Source organism: Labeo rohita, chromosome 9, assembly GCF_022985175.1.
Source record: "Labeo rohita strain BAU-BD-2019 chromosome 9, IGBB_LRoh.1.0, whole genome shotgun sequence".
NCBI lineage: Eukaryota > Metazoa > Chordata > Actinopteri > Cypriniformes > Cyprinidae > Labeo > Labeo rohita.
This window is the reverse complement of record NC_066877.1, coordinates 19,669,829-19,677,192: the sequence shown is the minus strand read 5'-3', so window position 1 is coordinate 19,677,192 and position 7,364 is coordinate 19,669,829. Positions and strand designations below refer to the sequence as shown.

At 36.0% G+C, this 7,364-nt stretch overlaps 1 protein-coding gene across 1 annotated transcript in view; it reads left to right on the top strand.

The window, feature by feature from the left end:
- pth2ra (parathyroid hormone 2 receptor a) overlaps positions 1–7,364 on the top strand; it is an 80,529-nt gene that overhangs the window by 61,691 nt on the left and 11,474 nt on the right. The gene's annotated exons all lie outside the window — the stretch shown is intronic.

Genomic DNA, 7,364 nt, shown 5'->3' with positions numbered 1-7,364 from the left:
GATCATCCTCCGAGATGAGCCTTATGCAGGGAGGCACGCATCTCCTTTCTGACTCCATCATGATCTTTTTTCTTTTTTTTTTTCTTTTTATAAGACGCTGCAAAACAGCACACACACACACAAAACGGTCCTTGAAGACAAAGAAAACCTGCAGGTGTGTTCGATTCACATCTATTTATAACCCGCAGGTGCACGTAATCAGTTACGTCACCTACCGAGGTTATTTAAGCCAATTCTTGGCGTGTTTGACACACAATCTTCACAACCGGTCGAACAAAGAATGTTCTCATTAGCGTATTGATACGCAGCATCGAGTGTAGCTTTTGGTAGGGAACCATGGTTACATACGTAACCTGAGACGTTTTTAAATCTGTTTTTAAACAACACATCTATAGTTTAATCTTTTTTGCTTTTTTTCTCACTTGGTTGGTGATATTTTGTTATTTAATGCACTGACATTTATACTGACATTTTTATTTGACCTAAATGTGCAAAAAATTTTATTTTTCAAAATAAAAATAAAATATGTGCTGGAATTCTTCAGGTATTATCAACTAGACTTTCTCAGATGCCTGTCAGTGTGGCATCACACCGACAGAGACTGCTCCCACGACAGTTGATTGACATGAGCGTCTTACCTCAGATCAGCTGTAACAGTCCGACCTCCATTGTTTGGATGAAGGAGCAGGGATGTAAGTTAGACAACAATATCTCAGATTGAGCGATTGAGGTGTTGTGTTGCTGGATGTAATAATGAACACAGTGGTCGTCATTTACTCCCGACATCTGAGCCGTTGAAGATGCAGTGGATTGCGTTTGTTTGTGAAGGGAATTCGCCTCCTGATCTACATAAATGCGTCTATGTTCGCACAAATCATTCGTGATCCAGCTTCACCTACAGCAGAAGTGAGTATGTTGTGGGTTTTTTTATGAATCAAGTTTCGTGGCTAAACGCGCTAAATGCGCTAAGACGCGCTAAGACCCTAAAGAATCATATCAACTTGTGGAAAATGGGCATCTGATGACCCCTTTAAATTGATTCAAAGTAACAGTAAAGACTTTTACATTGTAACAAAAAATCACATAAATGCTGTTCTTTTAATTTTACATTTGCATCAAAGAATCATTAATAAAATACTACCATTGTTTTCACAAATATGTAAAGCAGCACAACTATTTTAAACATTGATAATAAGTTTTAAACTGTAATAATATATACATGCATTGTATTCCCAAATATATAGAGCAGCACAGCTATTTTAAACACTGATAATAATAAAAGTTTCTTGAGCACTAAATAAGAATATTAGATTGATTTTTAAAAGGATGGTGTGACACTGAAGATTGGAGTATAAGAAATATATATATGTATATGTATATATATATATATATATATATATATATTTATATTTATGTAATTACTTTTTGGACAATATATATATAGGCCATTACTCCAGTCTTTAATGTCACCTGATCCTTTAGAAGTCAGTCTAAGTCACCAATACTGAATAATATTTTTTTCTGTAATCTATCTATCTATACAAAAAATACAGTAAAAATTATTCTTAAATTCACTAATTTAGTCAAGGCCCTTAAAATTGAGTTAATTCATCTTCTATTTCAAAAACTAGACTTATCCACCTTTTTCCTCAACGTGGATTGGGTGAGACTTCTGGTTCATTATCCACTGTAGGGAAATAGCAAGAAGAATAACAACATGCAAAACATACAAAACAAGCTGTTTTATACAGCTAAAAATAGCTGGACGTGGATGAGACCAGAAGCCACACCCATAAAATTTACAAATCGCTGCGCCCACTCTACGAGAAGAAAAAGGTGTATAGCAAGCTATGAAATGGCATCATCTTTTATCACACCGGATTCTGATTTTCCCCAGCAAATCTTGGCTATCACTAGTATGTGTGCTCCAGCAGTTTGATACTTGGTCACATGATACCATAGTTTCTGTGCAGCCGTTTCCTCACAGCCGCCAGTGATTGCCTGCTGCTAGTTGCTTTCTGGGCAATCTACTGCCATCCAGGTGGCAGAGAGGGTCACTGCTGATGTATTCCTAAGTGCCCTGTCATGAACAGAGAGTGATGGATCCACAGATGCTAAACCACCTCACTAAAGTGGTTGAGGTGGCTGGCCAGGCGAGAGAATTGTGAGAAAGAACCCTGTAGTTTGCACAGAATGATGCAAGTCAGAACCATCGAACTAAATGTAATGGTACTCTCTGGTTATCTAACAACTTAGCAAGGTCACACTAAGGGTTCATTCATCAATAGATGTACATTCTGTCAACTTTTAAACATCCTTGTGTCATTCCAAACCCATATAATTTTCTGTCTTTTGTGAAACATCAAAAAGTCGCAGCTTTTGGGCAATGAAATTGAATGGTGATAGATAAAGCTTTTTTAAACTCCACAAATGACAAAGCACCTAAAAATAGCCTGAACTATATTCCAAATCTTTTGAAATCACAGTTGTTGGTTTTTTTTTGTTTGTTTGTTGAAAAGCTAATAATGGTGGGTGCATACAAAGAAAGTAAATGGTAACCAAAAACGTTTATGCTCCACATCAGCCATAGAGGTTTGGAAACGACATGAAGGAATGAATTTTCATTCTTGAGTGCACTACACCTTTAGGTTCAGCTCTTACTGAAGTCTATTTCGATGAAAGTGAAAAGGCCATCATATCACCAGGTGTACCTGGACAGTGCTTGGCACTTTCCTGGAGTCAGCATGAGGTGCCTGCAGCCTTTTCCTGATGTTCTGTTCACATCCACTGACCTAGATAATGCCATCATGACACTTTGTGAGCAGGACTGAACCTGCTCTCAAGATGGTTCTCAGCAGGACCAGACTATCAAAGTTTTTTTTTTTTTTTCTTCTTCTTTGGGATGGTGACTTTTTTTCTAAATGACTTTGGTTGTGCTGATACCATGTGACAATATTTATTGTTATTAGTCATGCTGGCGTGGATGGAGCCAGGACTTTTGACAGGAATGAGTGGACCGGGACCAGGAATTACTTTGTGGTGGTACTGAATTTTTAGCCATTGTTTCTGAGTTTAAATAGTCAATCTTGCTGGCAACACCAGGACAGGCTACCTTTGGTATGAATAACACATTCCTTCTGTTTACACTTTATATGAATATCATTTGTCACTTTATGCAGATAAGATGGTATTTACTATTTTTAACAATATCTTAACACTGTTTTTCTGTAAATCACATCTATTTTTTTAGTGTGAGTAGACAATGTAGTAATACCTTCTATTTAAATGCAAGTGTGGTGTTGGTGGCAAAATAGATATCTAACACATTAAATATATCCTACATGTTTTATTTTTCACTGTAAGAATCTTTTGCTATAGAACCTTTGAGGTTCAAGGAGTTTAGGTCATTTTATAATGCTCTGCAGCACAATCAGTTCTCCATCACTGCGTCCTCAAGGATACAAAGGCTGGGAGATTGAAAGATTACTCCAATGTCAATGCATTATATAGATAATGGAATCTTTTATGTTATATTTTAAATGGAATCACAATAACCCTTAAAACACCTACAAAAGACCGGAAATTCTTTATATGAATTTAAATTTGTATTCATTTCCAGCGGATGTAGGTCTCAGGTTGGCCTTTTGGCTTTTTTAACATTTTGCTAATATTTGTAACTTTTAAATATTTGTAAATGTAATTTAGACTCATGAAATAGATCTTTGGGGATTATGCATACCGTTTTCATGGCATCATATCAAGCATTTAAGGGATTGTGTGGATCATGTGTGCAATTATAAATAGACGCTTGCATTTGTTGAAGGTTTTAGTAACAGCCGTACTGGTGAGAGGTTAGATTGGGTATATCTAACTGTTCATGTATCTCTTTGTGCACATCAAGCAAATGTAATATTCTGTGGGGATGATAAAGCTGCCTCAGCATGACTGTGTTTTTTCCACAGCCTTGTTTAACTTGTGCCAGGCAGCACAGCTGGACTTCTCCTTACAAGTTGCACGCACAAGGCGATTGAAGTTGGTGTGGTTGTTTTGCGCAGTTGTAGAAAATTATTCTAACTTTAAAATACGTGAATTTTGGCTTAGAAAAAAGACTGAATCAGTGAGCACTCCTCAGCTCCATTTCAGGCTCTGTCACGCTGTGTCATTTAGGTTCACACATTTGCAAACACTGAAAGATTAAACATTGAATACATTTTTAAATGATTTATGTTTTTAGTCGTCTCACATACTTTGATACTCTACTGTATGGCCACGTTCACACAGCAGCAGAATACGGTTGTCAATACCTCAAATACGGTATTGTATCCTTTAGACTGGATTTATGTCATGTCAGAAACCAGCAATACTTTCAGTTTTATGGATGTTGCCATCTTTACTATTGCTTTGGTCTGTGTTGCTGTGATTATGGGAATACGGGCTTGACTCCTGTTGCACGTTTCGAAAGCGACTGTAAGCTGCTGTGTGAATGGGACATTTCGAGACTCACTCCTGTAAGTAAATGTGGTTGTCAATCCCAAAAACTGACAGTGTGAACGTGGCCTATATGGCTGTAAAATCAGAGGCGAAGATTGAGGAGGCTAACCTTCCCTTCTGCCTTGTATGTAGTATATAAGACAGTGAAGTTTGCGGTTGTACTTTTTCTCACCATTGCTAATGTACACTCTTAAATATAGGCTAAAGGTTCTTTATTGGCATCACTGGTTCTATGAAGAACCTTGAACATCCACGGAATCTTTCAAATGCAGAAAAGGTTCTTTAAAGGGGTCATCGGATGCCCATTTTCCACAAGTTGATATGATTCTTTAGGGTCTTAATGAAAAGTCTATAACATGCTTTGGTTAAAATTTCTCAATGGTAGTGTAAATAACACCTTTTTTACCTTGCCAAAATCAGCTCTGCAAAAATCATCCTCTTCTGGTCGAGGTTGCTTTAAATGTTAATGAGCTCTGCTCACCCCGCCCCTCACTTCTCTTTGTGGAGTGACGAGCCTGTTTACTTTAGCTGCGTTTAGCCGCTAAACTTGCTAACTAGCACGTTATTAGGAAAGGCGATCACAATGATTCATTAAAAAACCCTTATACTCACTTCTGCTGTAAGTGAAGCTGGATCACGAATGATCTGCACGAACATAGACGGATATATGTGGATCGGAAGGTGCATTTCATTCACAAACAAACGTAATCCACTGCATCTTCAGCGGCTCAGATGTCGGGAGTAAATGACGGCCACTATGTTCATTATTACATCCAGCAACACAACACCTCAGTTGCTCAATCGGAGATATTCTTGTCTAATATACATCCCTGCTTCGGCATCGAAACAGTTTAAGGCGGGTCTGAAGTAAGACACTCATGTCAATCAACTATCATGGGAGTGAGCTCTGTCGGTGTGACGCCATCTGGGAATGCCTTGATTTGAAAAAGTTAAAATTATTTTTACAGATTAATTGAAAACCACTGCATGGATTTTTATCATTATAGGGTAGATGTGTACATACACTGCCAACACACATTAATGTTCAAACAACATGTTTAGAGTCGAAAAAGATTCTTTAGATTTTTAAAATGATCTTTTAGGAACTCTTCACTAAAGGTTCTTTGGGGAACCAAAAATAGTTCTTCTATGGCATCACTGCAAAAACACCCTTTTGGAACCTTTATTTTTAGGAGTGTAGTTTTAAAATACTCTACAATACACAGAAGTGACATCTATTAATAGGAAAGTAAGATGTATAATGAGAGTAGAATCTGGCCAGTGATGATTCATATGTTGCAAACTGTAAAAGCACATTTCCATTTTTCCCATACTCCCACTGAACAGATGGTGGATATGGGGGCAATATTCTGCAAAAGAGGTCATTTAAATGTGTGATTGCCATGATTGAGAATGACATCATAGTTTTCCTGTTGCATGTCAAAGAGCAACGCAGATCCTGAATGAATGAAATGTGGTGGGTTTTGTTTAAAAAGAGATAATAACATTTTTTGTCTTTTCAGTAATTTTAATGTCCTCTTGTTCTTTTTGAGAAATAAAAAAAAGTGTATATGCAGGTATTGCTATTTAGTCAACCTATTTATGTTGATTTCTGTAGCTTTCAAAGCGCCATCTGTTAAGGTTTATTTTGGCTTTTGCCACCTCTGCACGGAACATCAGTTATCATAAAGATTTTTTTTAACAAAAAAGTGACAGAAATTGTGTGGAAGTGTGTCTTAAAGCTTTAAAACATTTTTATATATATACTTCCTCTTATTAGCTCTACTTCAGTCTTTTGGGGGCATTTAAAAGTGTTCATTTATCATGTGTGCACTACTTTGTATCATAATTCACAACAACACCAATGCTTGTAAGAGAGCTATGTACTCATATTTCTTCATTAATTATTCATGCTCAGCCAAGCAATCTGCACTACCAGAACAATAAGATTTTTAATGTATTTTTTAAAGTCTCTTATGCTCACCATGCCTGCATTTATTTGTTCCAAAGTACAGCAAAAACAGTTACATTTTGAAATATTTGTACTATTTAAAATAGCTGTTTTCAAGTCACATAATAATTTCCTTCAGAAATTATTCTAATATTCTGATTTGCTGCTCAAAAACATGTATTATTATTATGTTGGAAACAGCCGAGTATTTTTTCGGGTTTCTTTGATGAATAGAAAGTTCAGAAGAACAACATTTATCTGAAATAGAAATCTTCTGTAACATTATAAATGTCTTTATCATCACTTTCGATCAATTCAAAGCATCCCTGCTAAATAAAAGTATTAATTTCTATAATTTCTATTCATTTCTATAATTTCTCTATAATGTTACAAAAGTTTTTTATTTCAGATAAATGCTGATGATGTCACACTGAGGACTAGAGTAATGATGGTGAAAATTTAGCTTTGATCACAGGAATAAATTACATTTTAAAATAAATCCAAATAGAAAGCAGTTATTTTAAATAGTAAAACTATTTTACGATATTACTGCTTTTGCTGTATTTTAGATCAAATAAATGTAGGCATTGTGAGCAGAAGAGAATTCTTTAAAAACATTAAAAACCTGGTAGTGTATATCTTAGCATTATTTGCCTTCAAAACACCTTTTAGCTGATAAGTGCATTTACATAGTGGAAAACGAAAGAAGTTCATTTCTGAATGAGGTGACACCGCAAATAGTGCATCTATAGCTGAATCCTTTTTATATGTGAAAGCTGAATTACAAACACCAACTTAAATTATACCCTTATGGCCCTAAACCATTTTTATGCTCCCAGAATGCATTTTTATTTGTCTTATTGATTCCAGACTGAGCTCAAAATCTCAAGCGCAGACATCCCACTCATGATTAAGCAGATGG